The sequence below is a fragment of the Macrobrachium rosenbergii genome, chromosome 5 (assembly GCF_040412425.1).
Source record: "Macrobrachium rosenbergii isolate ZJJX-2024 chromosome 5, ASM4041242v1, whole genome shotgun sequence".
Classification (NCBI taxonomy): domain Eukaryota; kingdom Metazoa; phylum Arthropoda; class Malacostraca; order Decapoda; family Palaemonidae; genus Macrobrachium; species Macrobrachium rosenbergii.
In genome coordinates this window covers 28,742,876-28,764,267 of record NC_089745.1, presented here as the reverse complement: position 1 = coordinate 28,764,267, position 21,392 = coordinate 28,742,876, and the positions used below count along the sequence as shown (strand labels likewise).

General features: G+C 33.6%; 1 protein-coding gene across 1 annotated transcript in view; it reads left to right on the top strand.

Moving 5' to 3' along the window:
- The first annotated feature begins 1,652 nt into the window (after positions 1-1,652).
- Positions 1,653-21,392, top strand: part of LOC136838631 (uncharacterized) — a 259,640-nt gene continuing 239,900 nt past the window's right edge. The window contains exon 1 of the mRNA XM_067103920.1: positions 1,653-1,848. The gene's annotated coding sequence lies outside the window, so the exon portion shown is untranslated. The remainder of the gene's footprint in view (positions 1,849-21,392) is intronic.

Here is a 21,392-nt window from a genome sequence, read left to right as displayed (position 1 = left end):
AACTAAGTCTGTCTTTAATAAGGAGCTTGTGCTCTTCTACGTGCTGCATATTCTTCTCTGGGCAGCTCATTTAAATCTGAAATGGGCTTTTCCCACGCGTACTAAGCTTAAAATAGACTAGAGTGTGGTCACGGGCTTGCCGATTAATAAGCGATCCAGATATTACCACTGATTTATATTTACTTCAAATTTATCTTGATTTTGCTTCAATGTAATTTAAAGAACCCAAGATAGCTCTAGCCGCTGGATTACAAAGACTTTTGCAAACATGCATGTATGAATGTATGTATGTATATATGTATGTATGTATGTATGTATGTATGTATGAATATATGTGTGCGGTGTGAAAAAAAACTGCTCTCACATTGCAACCAAGCTCTGCAATAGCATTTCAAAAGATAATTATGAGTTTCCAGCTGTCCATCTGAAACTCCGTGAAAGCCAGAATGGAGGCGAGAGTGGTAGAGGGAATGACATGTCGTGAGCAGTGAGCTCAATAGGCTACCGTCGTAAGCTCACCAAATGAATCTCTACCAATACACTGGTTTCAAAATCCGTTGCGGATTCGGGCGCGCAAGCAAAAGTTTCTGTAAACCAAGAATTAGAATCTACAGAAAACAAATTATGATAACCAAAAAGTAACACAGATTTAGGAAACAAAGATCTACTTCCACGCAGACAAGAATTTTGAAAAGCAAAAACCTGCTTTCATGCCGTCATTAATTCAGAATAACTATATCAGTCCATAACATATTTGCTCTGGGCTTCAGCAACACATTAGCATGCACTGTAATGAACATTTATATCGTACTGTGGAATTTCTTTCTACAAAGTTTGTGTGTATACATATAATAAATACACACACACACACATATATATATATATATATATATATATATATATATATATATATACATATATATATATATATATATATATATATATATAAATATACATATATATATATATATATATATATATATATATATATATATATATATATATATATATATATATTATATATATATATATATATATATATATATATATATATATATATATGATATATATATATAGATATGAAAGATAGCCTGGGTCTAATTATGAAAATAAGGTGAAGACTGTCTAATTAAAAATAAAAAACACATAGTTATAGGCCTCAAAGAAAGGTAAAGCAGGGAAGAATTTTATAAGAATACTCTCATGGTCATGATATATATTTAATAAAACATTCGAAATGAGGGTAGGGGAAAACACTCAGTGAATGTAAGCAAAGCGCCCTTTTTAGAATAAAATTCCATGATTATGAAAAACAACGCGAATTTTATAGAGATGTTTCTTCCAAAAGCAGTAATGAAAGGACAAACAGTGGAAATTCTTCCTATTCCTGTCTGTATTTATGAGAGCGAGAGAGAGAGAGAGAATTCAAAATTACTAGATACCGAAACAAAAAAAAAAAAAAAGGGAAATAAAATAATTCCCATTTCCATTATTGCACTTGAATAATATTAATACTCTTCTGATACAATTAAAATAAAAGACACACGGGCAGTCTAATTCCGGACAGTTTTCGCCTTCCTAGATGCGGTACGATAACTGCGGCCGCGACCCAAAGTGCCACCGGGCTTTGGCTGGCGGACGTGAGAGACGCTGCCAGTGTGTGCCTGGCAAGCTGTGGTGTCAGTTGGTACTCGTGAATTGTGTTTCACGGAGAAGGCGAGCCCGCCTGGTTTAAAGTACATAGTGATGACATGATTCTTTTAAAGACGCTGCAATGACAGAATGCACTTGACACTCGGTGCGAGATTGACATAGCGCCTGATTGCATCCTCTAGAGAAAATACCAAAGTGAGTTTTCAGTTTCTTATATCTTTCTTATATCAAAGCCCTTTCTTTTCTTTAAGTGTTGAAATGCACATTTTCCGCGTAAATTTGGTCACCGAAAGTTCCGGAGATGAAGTTCAACACGAGTTCCTGCTTACGTTGCAGTGATGTGAGATGAAAATCTTCTGCGTTTAATGTTATTTAATATTTACTGGTTTTCGAAAACATTTGATGTACAAAAAAGCTTTTTATTAATGTGGTTCAAATTTTAGATGGAGATAATTTCATCGCTGTTCCTCATAATCATAGTGCTTAACAGCAATACTATGTTAACATTAACTTATACATGGGCTTGTATGGCATAAATATAAGAAACATACAAATTAGTATAATCATACGTTAACACGCAGATCTCATACCTGTCGAATTACATATTTACAATCATATTTAATACAAGCCCAACAATTTGAAAACCAAAATATACTTTATAAACCTCTCACAGCTTGACCACTTCAAACGTGCATGGAGTTATTTATAATAGTAATTTATTTTCTATTTTAGGGGCCAAGAATATCAATAAAATTGCGAAAATCTTTTCTTCGAAACAAAATATAACGAATTCGTTCCTTTTTCAGCAGACATCTTTTATGATAATTTTCACATTCTCTCTCTCTCTCTCTCTCTCTCTCTCTCTCTCTCTCTCTCTCTCTCACACACACACACACAAATGTATGTATGTGTGTTTGAATATACCTGAATATTATATATATATATATATATATATATATATATATATATATATATATATATATATATATATATATATATATATATATATATATATATATATATAGTATGTGTGTGTGCATTAGATGAAACCTAATAACCTAATGTAGATCATTCACTGTTTTGAGATTTCCCAACATTGTAATCGAGGGTGCAATTTGATGTAATAATTTTGATGTTCGTGATTGCCATATCTGATACGAAATGAGTGTAATGTCGTTGAAATGCGACAAATACACTTATGTGTGTGTGTATATGTATATATGTATATGTATATATATATATATATATATATATATATATATATATATATATATATATATATATATATATATATATATATATGTACATCGTGTAAAACTGAACAAACGGAAATACACATATAAGGATTTTATTTTTTGAGCGTATTGGAATGACAAGCCGTTTCGGATTTTTTTTTTTAAGTAAAGCTAGATGGGAACAATTTTAACGTTTCGTGATTCATTTCAGCAGCCTTCAGTAACGCAATAGTCGAATTCAAATATTTCATAGTTTTGAATTTTGAAAAACCGTATTTCCACAATGACTTCAGTTCAGATCTAAAAGTTTTATGCTTTGAGGACCAGAACCAAGGACTAAAAAGTGTGTCAGGGGAGATCTCATATAAATATATTTTAGATTAGCGTGCTGGTACTTAGCTTTTCTTAAATGTGATATAATTCTTACGCAGATACATGCATATATATACTGTATATATATATATTATGTATACATGTATAAACATACATATATATACAGTATATATACATGTACACACACACACATATATACAGTATATATATATATATATATATATATATATATATATATATATATATATATATATATATATATATATATATATATACATAATGATAAATGTGTCAGTGACTTCTGACTGGTCTTGTGTGATCTCACAATGAACCTCTTACTAGGCGAAAAGGATTACTACTGAAAATTTACAAAATATACGTCTAAAAACATTAACGTCCCAATAAAAACATTTCACCATTTAGACCTACTAAGGGGAAAATACTGCACTTTGCTTTTAAGACAGTTTTCAGTATCCGCAATCGATATGTGGCGAAAACAATCACTGAAATGGTAATCAATATTGACTGAAATTCCTTCAGCCCTTCCCGACGTTGACAATGGAATGATTATTTCCCTATCAATTCACTTGCATAAAAATGAAAAAATACGAGAGAGAGAGAGAGAGAGAGAGAGAGAGAGAGAGAGAGAGAGAGAGAGAGAGAGAGAGAACTTACTAATCTTTAAGAACATTTGTAAGAAAGTAGCCGTTAAAACGAAACGAGAGAGAGAGAGAGAGAGAGAGAGAGAGAGAGAGAGAGAGAGAGAGAGAGAGAGAGAGAGAGAGCATTCTGACGTCGAGGTTCCTATGCCGTGATAAACAATGAGATGATAACGGGGTGGTGCAATAAAGAAGCTCCTTGTCAACATTGCTGGGGTAATCAGTTTACGTAATAGAAGAGGCAATACCCTTGGTGAATCTTCTCTTCGTAGTTTTAATATACCTTTATTTAATCACTATATCATTTAAATTCTATCTTTTGAACAGTTAATACTTTGAAATATGTACAACTACTGAAATAATACGAATAACATTAATAGTTCTAGTATTCACCCTGAACATTTTTAATATAAAGGTGTACTGCACCCTCTTACAAATAATGTTCTGAAATGCCTTGTTCCTTTGGCCGTATTTTTATTTTAACTTTAAATTTTCATTTCCTAGCATTATAATCTTGACACCTTTTAGTATATTCATCTACATTCATAAGCCTGGAAAGGCATTTCTGCTATAGGAAAGCTCAATACAATTAAAGTAAGATTGTACAATTTTTTCTCCTTTTTCTTGGCTGTGCGATTTTGTAGGTATTTTATTTTGCTTCTAGCGAACGATTTCTTTTTCTTGATTGTACGATTTTGTAGTTTTTTTTATTTTGCTTCTAACCATCTCACAAAGGTGTTTCTCTCGCAAGTGTTGTCCTAATTATTATGCAAGGGGAACACGGTTTCGCGATTTGAAACTGGTCTTACAACACTCACTCGGATAAAAGGTATTTTGAGTGATACTTGTATATGTTCTGTATAATTTTTTTTTATTTCTGTTCTCAGAAATCACAAATGACATTGCGTTATTTTGGTTTAAAATGAAGCTATACTGGAGTAGTCTGTTTTAAAATATAACTACACATAATTAGTTTGTTTTAAAATGTGCATGAAATGAATTAAAGTCTGTTTGAAACAGTTTAAATTTTCTCCTTTGCATAGCTAGTTCAATCCAGATGTTTTGGAAGATTTATATTATTAACAATAACGTCCATAAATTTCTTTATAATTTAAAAATGATCGTTGCTATCGTTGTTAGCGCACAAACATGCATTTATATATAGCATTATAATGAAGAACAGCAGATACAGCATTGTGATACTCATTTATCATCTGTCTACAGTAATAACTGTCATCCTCAGCACATTACCATAAATTCCATTACTGCTTACATCGCTTTTAACAGAATAATAATCTATGCAGTACAGCAATGTATATCACACCGTCCTGTTATATTTACATCCATCCACATATCGTTTATTGACTAAAGTCACATAAAGATTTAAATTAACGTGTATCTAATTAAGGTTTCGATATCAATGCAAAACAGTTTGGTTTGTTTCCTTCGTTGGTAAATCTCAATGTGACAACAAAACTGATTTTTCTTCAGAACAACCACCACAACTACAGTTCCTCCCTCTGCTCATAAGCTGTAGTTAATATTATTATCTAACAACAATATCTTCAGAAACAACAACAAAAATGATAACAACGGCAATGATACAAAAGGCAAGGCTAAGGGTTAAGCTAGAAAGAGCATTAACTAACGGCCATTGTCTTCTTGATAACAAAAGGGGAACAAACATGAGGTATAATTGCTTTGAAGAGGGACTTCTAAAGATGCACTTAAGATATTAAATGCGTATATAAAGTGGATGGAGGACTTGCTCTAACCAACCTGGGCGCCAGATTGTAGCTTTCACTTATAAGTAATTTAGGGGCCTCCTTCATACATCGCTTTTTCCTATGCTGTTTCGGAAGGAGTAGAAAAGGTTCCTGAAGCTAGGAAAAGGAGAACGGCTGAGAGAGTGAAATGAAATACTGTATGTGACAGTAGCAGGTACACTTGCTATTTCTGTATGAGGTCTCGGAAGTGTTTTTTCTTACTTTTCTCTCATGACAATACCTCTTGATCAACCTCTGCAGCTACCTTAAACAAGTCCCTGTGTTTCTGCTTTATAGAAGGGAATTTATTTGATTTTCATTATAGTTCTGACTTATATAGGAATGGTTTGCTCGATTTCAAATGAAGACCTGATGCATCTGCTATACCAGAGAATGAACTTATACACCATGCCCACTTTTCTGCCGCAGCAAAGACAATACAGTAATCACTATATATTTAAAATAAAAATCAATGCTGTTTAAGAGACAACAATAAGATGATATTCTATTTTTCTATGTTCTAAAGAAAAAAGCCCGACAGGCTCGAAGTTTGAAAATATCAGTCTTCACGGAATACTGACTGTGTCTGCATCTGTGGTTATTACTATGCAATCGAGCAATATTGCCGTATCCTTTTTGAAAGAGGTTGGCTCCAGGCGGGCAACAGCCAGTCTAAATGTAGGTCGTATGGAAGGATGCCTTAAATTTATGCGTAAGAGTTGCTCACTCCCACACAGGAAGGCAATAATCATCTAAATTCACATACGGAAGAAAGTAATAATTATATCTGGAAGTTTACATACACGATATACACACTAGTGGGCTAGTGTTCATGGTAATGGTCTATTTAATTAAGGGGACAGGCCCGGATTCCCAGTGCAAGCTTTTTTACCTAAGCAGTAAATTATGCACGTGAAAATTAGTAGACTAGGGCGAGTAACAACCAGGGTGTTGACTGGCTTAGGACTCTAACCGGACTGTTATTCTAAATGAAAGCATTTCACTTCCCCTCATCCATTATATTCCTTCAATTCTGGTAAATGCAGATATAATGATATCCTGCTTATAATATTCGCTAACATTCCAAAAATGGCATGCTCCCACAACGAACAAAAGACAACCCAGAGGGATGCCTTTCGGTATTACCTCATATACAACAGAGAGCAGCATTCAAACTACTATCAAGGAAGGGCCGCTTGAACTTGATACAGTTGCCAGATACTTCCAGATAGAAAAAAATAAGAAAATGCTTGGCATCCTTCTGTCTGAATGCATTTGGCAACAGTTTCATGCGTGGTCTGTTCTCGTTAGGAGTAAAAATCCTTTAGACCTTCGTTAGCGAAACTGGCCTAGCCTTTCCAGCAAGGATACCTGACAAAGATTTTGTTTGTTCACATTTAACTTTTCTATATATCACCCCTTCCATTCACTCTCACATATTTTTCATTCGCATTTAGATAAATTTCTGTAATCATGAAGGATTAAAATATGGCTGGATTACATATCATACATTCTGGAATTTACGGTTACTGTACTTGCTTACGACAAATACAGTTTCTTAATAAATATATCAAATCAAGACATGCTTACTGGAGACACAGAGGTAGTTATAAATGTAATTACGATGAAAGGAGAATACTTTTCTCAAAGCAGTTACTTAGAAGTAATTGTGTCCGTAAAACAAAATAACTGCTCATGGCACTGAAATAGCCTTCAAAACAATACAAAGAAAATGAGGCTAGCATAATAAATAAATGCTATGAGAATATATATATATATATATATATATATATATATATATATATATATATATATATATATATATATATGTGTGTATATATATATGTGTGTGTATATATATATAAATATATATATATATATATATATATATATATATATATATATATATATATATATATATATATATATATTATATATAAATATAAATATATATGTATATATATATATAAATATAAATTATATGTATTATATATATATACATATACATATATATATATATATATATATATATATATATATATATATATAGTATATATATATATATACATATATATATACATATATATATATATATATACATATATATATATATATATATATATACTATATATATATATATATATGCATATTTGTATACATGCATGTTTGTGTGTAACTACGATATAAAATGTACGATGAACACCTAAGTTCTCGATTCCTTGGAAACTTTCAATCCAAATTTGGGGATGGTATGGAAAATCTCTCGCTCTACCCCCGGATTTGAACGTATATCAGGAGGATCAGCTGTTCAGCGCAACACTACTCACGCTATCTCGTTTGTGTTTATGTGTACGTAAGCGCGCGAACAAACGTATTCGTGCATAACTGGATCGCAGTTTAATAGCCGTGCAAGTAAAAAAAATGCAATTGTGATACATGCATTTACGCATTTCATGTAAACAGGTACATCTATGCTCGGGGGTTTAGTAAACGTATATCTCTGACAAAAAAAAAAAAAAAAAGGAATCATTTCCCATCCAAGGTTTTTTTTCACTATTACTCTTCCCAGTTACCGTAACTAAATCATTCCAGCTACTCTGACGGGTTCTTTTTCGGGTTTTGACGGAAGGAAGCAATGGAATTCGACATTAGTTCTTTTACACTGGATTGCTAATATTTCAGGGTGACCTCACCTTCAAGAATCCAGTTGGCCGCAGAACTCATAGGATAACATTAGTTGGAATGGGATAAAAATATAAACGTTAGGTTCGGTAGAAAAGTTAATAATATCCATTACTACTTTTAAGTGATGATTTCTTTCCCGTGAACCGTACACTTGAACTTGGTTAAAATGATTTGGTTGTAAGGCAAAATTCTTATTATCCCTACCAGAGTTTTCAGATTTTTTTTTTTTTTTTATTTATGTACAGGTTCAAGTAGAAATTGTTTCCGCACCCTGCTCTCTCTCTCTCTCTTTTATACGTTAATAATATTGCTAATGAGATGCATTTATTTACTTTACTGTCAGGCTCTCTCTCTCTCTCTCTCTCTCTCTCTCTCTCTCTCTCTCTCTCTCTCTCTCGCGCGCGCGCGCGCGCTCACTCGCGCCTTTAATGAAAGAGTCAGCCACTATAATCTGCCCAAATGGGAACCTAGAGATGAACAGAAATCTTGTGACAAAGAAGAGCAGACAAAACAAGTACTAAACAATGACGGAAAATCAATGCGGAGGAGGATGAGGACATCAAAAGCTTTGATGATAAAAGATGAAAATAATTTCATTTAATAGGAAAAAGTCCCAAAGTCCCTTTCATTTCCTATAAAAAAAGTTCCACGCCTATATAACTCGAGCTTTAATGGGACGTTACAGTTTGAGCCCACTGGAATTAATTGCTTGTCATCAATTAACATGGGACCCCTCCTCGTACCACCACAATCCCCAGCCCAGGCCCTTAATGCCATATATGAGGTGCGGGAGAATTGGACACAAACCAAAAATAATTAAAAGGATGTAAGATTTCATTCCAGTTCCTACTTTTCATAATGCCTAGTAAATAAGTATCTTTCTACTTCACGACTGAAAGAGTACGAAGGTATCAGATATTTTTGGAAACTTTGCAATTTGTGCAGACTGAATTAAATATGATACCAGAAGCTGTTTTTGTGACGAAGTATGACGTTCTGATAATTATTCGATCAATTATTTCAACCATAATTGCGAATTAATTAAATGAAAAGTAATATATCAGAAGAAAACCATATACATTTTTTCAAAGACAAGTACATGCTGATTAACTACAGAAAAAAAAAAAAAAACTAAAGCTGAAAACACCTTGAAGGGTTCCCATTATCTAATTTCAGATCAAAAGATGACAGGAACCTCAGCATGATCAATCGAAAGAAAAGTATCACTAACACTGATATGACTGACGAATAATTAACGACGGACGACAGAAGACTTTCGATTGTGTTTAACGTGACAAAACTGACAAATACGGCAAGATAAAAATTGTAATTGAAAACTGAGGAATTTTGAGGGAAATGTCATCGACACCCGACTGAGTGTCGCTCTTTAAAGAGTTACTCTTCACTCGTCACAAAAAAAATGAAAAATACGAAGCAAATATAAGTTGAAAGAGAAAGAGACCTAAAAGTGGAACGGGTGGTTGGGGTGTGGGCATGGAGGGAGGAGTATTTGCTCAACATTCGTATGAATATGAATAGACACGAACACAGGACACGCAGATGAACGCTCAGTACTTAGATGAAATAAAATAAGAGATTTGCTGTAAAGAAAATAGCACCTGATAAATAAGGAAAAGAAAAATATACAAAAGCGAAGAACAGAATTTGTCTAATTCCCTATTTAGAAGGAAAAGGAACTGCAAACAAGCATCGAATCTAATAAATGGTATGCGGATTCTTAAGCAGCAAGGTAAATTTCACATAAAAGAAAGACATCGATGTTGATGGACGCTTTAATCATATGATTTTCCTAGACATGACGAAAGTAAAATCATCACAATGCTAATGTTAATCGAAAACACATGCACACGCACAATTATATATAAATATACAGTATATATATGTATATATATATATATATATATATATATATATATATATATATATATATATATATATATATATATATAATTATTCTAATTATTCGGTGCCTCCCAGTCATGAAAAATACTTTGTTTCATTCCATTGCCAGGAGAAATTTTAGGGTACTGACTTGAAAAGGCTTTTCTGAGGTATAAGTAATTTTCTCTTCGGATCAGACACAAATGAAAATAGCCAACAAGGATTTCCAGAACTTTCGCAGCAAACCAAAATGTACTGGGAAATATCAGTTATCTTCTGCCGTATCCGCATCAAGGGCTGTTTTTAAGTTAGAAAGTATCTTAGGTGTGTCTCTGGTGTCTCATTATATTATGAAGCCTGCTTTTTTCCATAGTAAAAAGATCCTTATTCTCTTGACAATACCAAAAACATAGAAAGTTAAAAACTCAGACATACTGATCTTAAATGCCATTTCTGTCACCACTGTTCTGGGCTACTCTTCACTCTGAAACGATGATTTAATTTTTTGAGCCTTCGCTCTCATATTCCTCTATGTAATGTTTCAATGTTGTACTTCAATTATTCTTATCTCCCACTGGCCTGTCCCATAATACTTCTTTTCTAGGAGACGCCCCTGATTCATTCTGACCTAGTTAAGTGTTAACCCATACGATTTGCGTTCGGCTAGGCAGCGTGCTGGCATAAATATAATTGGGCCTTTTCCTACCTTCACACGGCCAGCCATATCGTTCACACGGTAATAGAACATAAAAAACAGTTGATAATATCCCCTTCGTATAGAATTTATCTTAGTATCAGGGCTAATATAAAGTAAAGTCGTGCTGTGGATAAAAGAGAGAGAGAGAGAGAGAGAGAGAGAGAGAGAGAGAGAGAGAGAGAGAGAGAGAGAGTCACATTAATGTCAACTCAGGTAAGACTTTATTCATTAGTAAATATCTGACATATCTATAAATCAAAGTCGCACTTCGATTCCTCCTGGTATACCGCGTCCTCTGTGCATTTCTCTTTTACGCAAAGTTCCTTCCTAACACAAGCTTCATCAGTGACAATGGCAGACACTTCAGAAGCACACCGAAAGACTATTCGTGAAATCATAACACTATGGCCACTAACCTGGCACTTCATTGTCTTTCGCGTCATGCTTTTAAGTCTTAAATGCCTAAGCCATATTCCAGGAATACCAATTTCTTAGGTCATATTCAGGAACTTGAATATGTCTGGAGCCTTAACCAAAGAAAATTATATCTTGAAGCCAAATTCCGTATCCCCAATATCCTGGGTCTTTCCTTTAACTTCGATATTCAACGGCATGAAAGTTTTGATGAGCAAGAGTAAGCGGGAAGGCAAACTGAATGAACAAGACGAAGATTCCAATACAGAAAATACAGAAAGCAAGAGAACAAAAAACCTGAATGACAAGAGAGAGCGAGAGAGAGAGAGAAGAGAGAAGCATCACCAAGATATAAAAGCTTGCTGGGATTAAGTTGACGGGAGGTCCTTGAATAAACGCTTGTCGTCACCCAAAGAGCGACAGGGAAAGTTTGAGAAAGTTTTCATACTCGACGAGCCTTCGCCATCGTCTCTGATTGGCAGTGCTGAGATCATCTTAGTTGAATAGCTAATTAATTCGGTGACCTACCGTTTGCTCATCATTCTAAATATAGCAAATGGCACGCGGTGGCAATGACGAGGAATATGGCACGTCTCGCGACTTGAAGACTGATGGATAACTGAATGCTTAGTATTAGTAGTGCCCATCAAGGATGCATAAACACACATACACACACTACACACACACACACACACACACACACACACACACATATATATATATATATATATATATATATATATATATATATATATATATATATGTATATATATAAATAAATATATATATATATATATATATATATATATATATATATATATATATATATATATATATATATATATATGTATATATATATGAATTACATTTTTTGACAAAATTTAAAGACCCATACAAAATTACCAGATGAAAACCATATATTTCCAATGGCAATACTTCAGGTCTCATCACTGTTGAGTGTGTAAGGGTACTATAAATACTTTTGCCACGTACTTCATATTACATTCTGTTCAGGGTTAAAGTAGTATTAGCCGAAATAATAGACTTCATGTGTTAAATTCAAGTTTTTAAAATTTATTATAATACATACATACATATATAATACATATATATATATATACGCACACACACACAATATATGCAATATACACATAAACACATATACACACATATGCATACATAGCCGGGTGGTTGAGAGCGTCCACTGAACGTAGTTGGTACTAACTGTTCAGCAGTTCGTTCCTGTCAGGTGACGAACCACATATCATTTATAATTTCCCTTCGGTATTATTTCCTGGGTAGAGCGAATTGGTTATTAAACGACTTATGTAGCTTAATGTTTTTATAAATGTACCGTATATGTATATATATATATATATATATATATATATATATATATATATATATATATATATATATACTGTATATATATATATATATTATATATATGTGTATGTATATATATATACACATATAGAGATGGTTGTGTCATGACGAAGCAACTACATATATTTACAAAGATTATGTCCGTTCACTTGAAGGACTCATTCTCCTGACATTTATAATTAAACCTTTATATATGAATACTGAAAGACGACATTAGAAAACTCATGAAAACAAAAAGTGATACCTCTAAAAAGACCGAGAAATGCCAACAAATAAAACAAAACCGGTCATAAAGAAATTATGGTGTATAATTAAAAGCGATATGTATTCTCGTCTTATATGGCGAAAAATAAAGTTTTCTCAACCTGGGATTTAGGAAAAGTGACTGAGGGAAGGGAGTTCCACATTTATGATGCGAATAAGGATGAAAAACTGATTAGGCGCCCTAACTCTAGTGAGAGTAGGAAGGTTCAAAAATAAGATCTGCATTGGACTGAGTTGCCAGAGTAATAATTAAGTTTACAAACGTTGGCGGGGCGGAATGCTCACTGACGTGGGTGGTAAGTTCCGAATTCCTACGATACGTTCTGCAGTGATGGACAGAAAATGCACGGATAAAAACATCCACTCTATGGTAGAGAGAGAGAGAGAGAGAGAGAGAGAGAGAGAGAGAGAGAGAAACAAAAACAAAATAAAACAAAAACACGGGCATTCACTTCAGGAGAGATTCGCTGTGAAAACACGGGCTGCGACAAACTGACTTCAAGCTCGGAGGCATTAATGAAGAGGGGTATCATTTCTGAACGCTAAAACTCAATTATTTTTTAATTTGGAAACGTCAACGGTAATCAGGATAACAGCAAAAGGCACTTAGCGCGAGGGATCATTAATAATTTTAGATTCATCTGGCAATGCATATTTCAAATGCCTTGTAATACAGAATAAAAGATTCAAGACAGATAGTTAGTATGCCCTAAAGAATAAAGAAAATGAAAGTGTGATAGAAAAAAGCTTTTAATGAGATCTCAATTCATTATGCATAACAATATTGCAAATTAAATTTATTGACGTACATTATACAATATATATCTGTGATACATATGAATAAACAATATATATATATATATATATATATATATATATATATATATATATATATATATATATATATATATACATATACATTTATATGTACATATATATATATATATATATATATATATATATATATATATATATATATATATATATATATATATATATATATATATATATATATATATATATATATATATATATATATATATATATATATATATATATATATATATATATATATATAATGGACTGAGTGTAGTCAATAGTATGCTTTACACGTAAGTGGAAAAATTCTGAATTGGCATACATTTACGCACAATGTTAAAAAGTTAAAATATCCATATTAGATATGCAATTATTTCATTAAGAAGTCAGCAACAATTGAATGGTTAAAACAACAACGTGTGATGTGTCAGTTATCGGGAATTTTTATAAACATTATGATAAAAATGTTAAAACATTAAATGATATACAAAAAGATGATTAAAACTACTATTATTGATGTTTATCTGCTCAGAAAAATTGGCTTAAGTAGAAGAGGTCGAGTCAGTAAATCCCCAGCATGATGCGCTACAACTCTCTCTAAACTCACTCCTAGTTTCTTGTCTGACCGGTCCATGGCCTCTGTCATGATTGGTGCTCCGCTTAGCTCTTCTTCCATCTTTTGAGGTGATCCTCAGGGACCACCTCCAGTCTTCAGCTGTTTTGAAAAAATTACCTCAATCAAATCTCCTCTTGTCTTACTCATGCATAGGGCTGCTGGTAATCAAAAGAAGAGGTAGAGAAGTGAATTTTTGCTGGTGCCTTCTCATGCTGGGGTCCTTGGGAATGAGCGCGCTGATCAACTTGCTAAGCCAGCAGTCACCTCTCCAGAACCCAGAAGATCCCTGTTACCTTAGGATTGTGTGTAAAACTAAAGGTCTCAGGCAGTCCCGTTCGAAAACATCGAAACAAACCAGATGCACAGTATTACGACGTCAGTATCTCCTTGGCCATACCTTTATATGCTAAGCAGACTGGAAACTATGGGTTCTTAGCGTCAGATGATAATCATCCGTTCTGCGATTAATGTATTGTCCCCTTAACTGAGACATTTGCTGGCCGAATGTCCCAGTCCTGGGGATCTAAGACTGGAGGCTGGAGATGACTGGAGATTTGTGGAAGATAAAGCACAGGAAAGACGAGAGTGAAGGAAATTTTACAGAGGCACATTTGTGTTAGAGGCGATGACGCAGATGATGATGGTATCTGTCTGGTCTCTTCACCTTACAAAATATTCGTAAAGATGTAACTCGGGATGAAAATATATTAAAATATGAACCGAGACAAAGAATTTTAAAGATGTCATTGTAGACTAAAAATTCTCAAAAATATCTATATGAAAAATATCAATTTAATATCACTTGAAAAAACTGGGACAACGCTTTACTCTTAGAATATTTTTCCAGCTAAATGGAACATACATGTAGGATAAAGAAAAGGGAGAAAAAATAAAAGAATAAATCGGATTTCGGAGTCAAATCTCTCTGAAATATTACATCTCGACATGAACGTGTATCGTGCATTATGAAATGCTGCAAATGGGGATGGATTCTTGACGGCGCTCCTCGCTTATTTTCATAAAAATTCTCCTATGACAAAGGCATATAATCAGGTGCAAACTGAATGATTGAGTTTATTAAAAGTCGCCTGCCAGAGCAGGATAAAAAGAAAATGAAAAAGCTCTCGACTGACTTTTCTAAGCCGGTTTGAATAAAAACAACTCTCAAGATTTTTAGCCTCCGCACGTTGTCCAGTATATTCGTATTCCAAGAGCGATTTTACAAAAGGGAAAAAAAGAAAAACATCAGCGATGTACCAGAAAAAATATGTATAGGTTTTAGGTGAGGCAGTCTAGCTAGCCCTTTGGCGTTAGTGACTTCTGCAGCAGTCCCCTAACAGCCTGGTAGAGTTGTTCGTTAGTTTCATTCTCTTTGCTCCTCCGGAAGGGAAAAGTAAAGAAGCTTAGATGGATGAATTCCAACGATTACCTTAACTGGAAATAGCCCCTTACTACGATTAAATTTTCTTCCACAATAACTGCAAATTCACTGATCATCCCTCAAAATTTTCGCCATAAGAAATACTCATTTGTTAAATGACAATATGTTTTATTGCAAAGCTTTCTTTTTTGCATTCTTTCTTATTTTATTCAGCCATCGTTCACGTCGAAAACATAAATAAATAAATCAGCTCGGTTGTATGTTCTATAACTACCTCTATGACTTTTAATCATTTATCACTGAAAATAGTTTCTTTCCTTTTAACCTTTATTTACTAAAGAAATAAGTGCCAATTCCAGCAGTCTTTCCCAGGTAGACTGAACTGAAAAAATCTAGCAAATTCTAAATAGATAAAATTACTACCTTCCTTTAAAAGGGTACTCGTCCGATATGCTTACAAAGTTGAAAACTAGTTTAAACCACTAAAAAAAATAGTCAAGTCACTATACGTACCTCTAAGCAGATATTTGCTAGTTCCAATCACAGAAATAAGGAAAAAAAGAATGTTTCTATAAGAGAGAGAGAGAGAGAGAGAGAGAGAGAGAGAGAGAGAGAGAGAGAGAGAGAGAGAGAGAGAGAGAGAGACTGCACTGAATAGACACGACAGCAATAAAATAAGAAATGGAAAATGGAGCAAGACACAAGATCAAATTTTAATTCACCGATCCATGGCAGTCAGTCATGAAATGAAAACAATCAGTGTTCACCGAAACAGCAATAATTACCAATTCATCACACGTCCCCGCAGACAAGAAAACCGCACATGTTCGATTAAAACACTGGGTAAAAATTGGTTACAACAGAGTAACTGTTGCGTTTCCTAAATGTGCAATATAACATGATACTGCTGAACAAACTATTAAGGATCTACTGTAGCCATTTACTGCATAAAGTAAATATTCAGGACCTTAATGACCTCTTGTTAATACACCCTTGTATTTTTATTACAACAGTTTAAGCAGATATGTCACAAGTAAGTAAATAATACCTTTCCTGAATTTGGCATTCATAATAGACTGCGGATTAGCCACAGTAAAACCACGAATAGCACTGATTGCATATAGAAATAAGTCAAAGATGATAATATTCATTCAGTATACAGAAGGACGTATTTGCTGACATTGCCTTGGTAAACATAACACCGTATGTATTAAAGTTAAATGAAGGTCTTACACCAAACTGAGTCCCAGTATTGCGCCCAGCTTTCAATTATTCAGTAAAAGGTAATAAAACATAAACCCCTTAGGAATAAACATAAGCATCTAAATAAATGAGTCACTGTGCATGAAATAATCGTTTTAGTTGCAATAATTAAATTCCAGGGCTGGTTTTAACGATCACATCAGATAATACACACTAGGGTTTACGTATACAACTGCATATACATGCGCTCTGCACACATACATCTTCATATATTGTACAAACAGGAATACAATAACCATCAATTTTTCATTACAAAATAAAGTCAAACTTGATAACAACGTGGATCCCTCAATATACGTCCAGTGAAATTAATACTCTCGCTACCAAGATACCCAATAAGAAAAATAGCGATTAACTGGAATTAAGAGATAATATCCCGTCCGTACTGAACAATAACTTCCAAATCATACTCGAAAATGCTTCCTTTTCAGTTTTAAAAGTAAACATCTTATAGTTAGTGTCTGGGTCAGATAGAGCCGGCCTTTCCCCAAAGGTGGCCCAAAAGTGTGGCAAAGTGCTCGAGTATAACAGGACCTCTGAAACACGATAAAACCAATAAAAACTTAACGTCCCGATCCACAAATATAATTCATGATCACTGAAAACTTACTGACTGAAAAAATAAGTGAGTAATTGGACAATGGTGGAATATAGTTCATAATGCTTAGTGAACAACCGACTATATTAGGAGCATAAAACGGAAACCTCGACGTACCGCTAAAGACTTAGCAACAAAATTAATCCATATCGTGGTCAATCCCTAAGAGTCTAAAATATTGAAAAACTTGTTCAAAAGCAAACAAACACACAAACACAGAGTAAGAGAAATTTTTTGGTAAAGGAACTATTAACTTCGCTTCAGTGTTCGCAAGTAATACTTTACTTTGAACGAAGAATCTCTCTCTCTCTAGCTTGCACCAAATCACAGTCGAACATTATTGTATTAACTTTTCCCCTAAGTTTTTTATACTTCCAAAGCCAGCAACAGGACCAGTACCATGAGGGCGTATTTCAAGTTATCGGATAAAGAACATTTTATATATATATATATATATATATATATATATATATATATATATATATATATATATATATATATATATATATATATATATATATATATACAGTATATATATATATATATATGTGTGTGTGTGTGTGTGTGTGTGTGTGAGTGTGTGTGTATAATATAATATATATATATATATATATATATATATATATATATATATATATATATATATATATATATATATATAGTGTGTGTGTGTGCGTGTGTTCAAATGTGATAAACAAAGTGAGATACTTGTTTTAAGTGAAAGTGGATCTTAGACAAGGTTGCGTTGTCTCCATTACTATACAGTTATTTTACAAATGGTGTGATGACAAAAAGTAAAAAGGGACATAAGATACAAGAGCAAATCATGGTTGAAAATTAAAGAGGTCGTGAATTTAGTGTGGGGCAGCTGATGCTTACTTTTGAGTATTAACTAGTGATGCCGAAGAAAAGCTGTGCAGCCTAGTGAATTACTTTATCGAAACCTCTTATGCCTATAAAGTTTAAAGTTACAAAACCAATGTTAGGAAGAGTTAGGCTAGGAGTAAATGGAAGCTAGGACAATTGATGAATGAAAGTAAGTATAGATGAGGAAGACGAGAACGCGCTGATTTATATGACAAAAGTGTAATGGACAATGCCAGAAGAGAAGCGGGGGATTTTAGAATAGGTGGGACAATAAGGTAGCAGTATCTCTGCAAAAAGTTTGGAAGAGAAGAGTAGAGTAAGCAGCGGCAAATTTCAGAGAGTTGTGGATTGTTGGGCAACAAACATTTATGAATCTGGAGTGGACAATGAACTCAAATGAAAGAGAAAATGTGAAAGGTGATCGAGATACGCAGTTTCTACAGTGTTTGTGGAGTAAGAAGGGTTGAAATAGTGAGAGTGTGGATACAATGGATGTGTTAAAATGGGAAGGTGAAAGTTTGAATCAGTATGAGATCGTACAAGTGATAGCTAGATGCAGTCGAAGACGTGTGAGAACGTACAGGATACAGGAGAGCAGCACCCACTCAGAGTGGGTCCTGCAGGAGAGCGTCAGTGTATGTCGAGGTATCGACTCGCTGATGATGAACCTTGATGCTGGGTTAGTTATCTGTAGTTAGTTATATGTAGTTGACCCGGGGTGTATGGAAAATAGGTTATTCCCTAAGGTTTTGGGCCTCGTTAACTCCCGCCTGCGTCGAGTCTGGTGGGCGTAACCGAAGGAACACCTAAGGATTAACTCGTCGGTGAAATCCGATTTCCAATGTCTTCCTGACAGGTTGATACTGTTAGCTGGACTGATGATGGCACATTCCAGAACTTTCCTCCTGTTTGGGCAGCTACTTTTGTAAACCAGCCCAATCCCACTCCAATTTATTGTATGACCTTACCTATAATATGTACGGAAATCCCCGAACTCTCTGAAGCATATCGTACTAATCTTTTTTGTTCTATTAATCTTTGTGAGATGGAGCTGCCTGTCTCCCCAACGTAATTTTCATTGTAGTTACTGCTGGTATCGTATATACACCGTCGTCTGCTATTTTGTTTATGTAGGAATACGTTAATGAGTAAACTCCCGATGGTTTTGGGATGATGAAAAATATATGGATTAATACATCTGAGGTGTTAAGTTGCCTTTTCATATAATATATGTATATATATATGTGTGTGTTTGTGTGTATATATGTTTGTACATAAATTTATATATATATATATATATATATATATATATATATATATATATATATATATAAATTTATGTACAAACATATATACACACAAACACACACATATATATATATATATATATATATATATATATATATATATATATATATATATATATATATATATATATATATATATATATATATATATATAAAAGAGTACAATACCACAAATAATCTTATCAAAACCGATTCCACCCTCTCCCTATATATATATAATATATATATATATATATATATATATATATATATATATATATATATATATATATACACATACATATTAATATACATATATACATATTAATATCTTGCACTCTAATCCCCTCACTACCTCAAAAATCCCATAACCCCAAATTTTTCCGAGTGCAAATTACTATGTGCGATGCTGCTGATAAAAATGTGGGCTCCAGTATTCAACTAATAGAATGGCATATTTCAGTTTTACAAATGCATTTATTAAATAACATGCGGTACAATCAGTTCTGAGCGCACCGTTAAAAGGGGGCAGGGGTTGCTCTGTTGTAGAGCGTGCTAGTTATAAAAAATAAATTCAATCTCTATAAAATATATGCGTATTAGATTTAACAAATAAACTGCTCTCTATTGATCGTAAATTCAGTCGCTGTCAATGCCGTTTCGTTTCTAGTTTGGTTTTATTTCTTGTTTGTATTTTCTTTTTAAATTCAAATTAGCGCAGCGATGGTAATGGAGTGTAAAATCCCAAGGTTGCTATGACAGATGAAATTATGCTGCGAAATCTATCAGGATCAGTTGGAAGATTCAAGGTTCTTAATAGATTAAAGACTATGAGTCAGACAAACTAAACATGAAGTAAATTAAAAGAAAATACTGAGCCACGTGCTCGACATTGTGGTAGGTCACGGGGTCTGAAATACATAAATTATACATTCATTACCACTTATCTCCCCGAATAGTCATGTCTCATTAGTAAACAAATTATCAAAGGCAAGAAAAGGAACAATTTTCTCATTTCCATTTTTCGTCATCGGAAAAATTTCCAAGATACTTTGAGTAATTCTCAAGAGTGGCAACAGAAGTGTGTGTGAAGAGGAGGAGGAGGAGGAGGAGGAGGAGGAGGAGGAGGAGGAGGAGGAGGAGGAGGAGGAGGAGGAGGAGGAAGAGGAGGAAAGAATAGCAGCATCTTCTCGCCGCCGTTTGCTGTACCGCTAATTAGATAAATAATTCAAACATGGGTTTCTCCAGTTTGCTCCAGAAAAACTTTACTTTTTTTTTTTGCCATCGTTTTTCTTAATTATACCTCTAGGCTTGAAGACGCCCTCGCTTCATTGCACCTCCATGCAAGTGTGAGAACAGATATCTTTTTTCTGATGATTGCCCTAGAATGTTGAGTGCATTTCTTTGCTTGTATAAATGCTCCTTATTCATCTGTTTGCATGAATCTCCATTGTTTTCTTAAGGATGAAATTTGTCATATTTTTTCTTTTTATTTTTGCAAAACTTAATGATTATTGATTAGTTTTATGCAACTGTCGTCACAACATTAAAGGTCATAGGACTGAAGA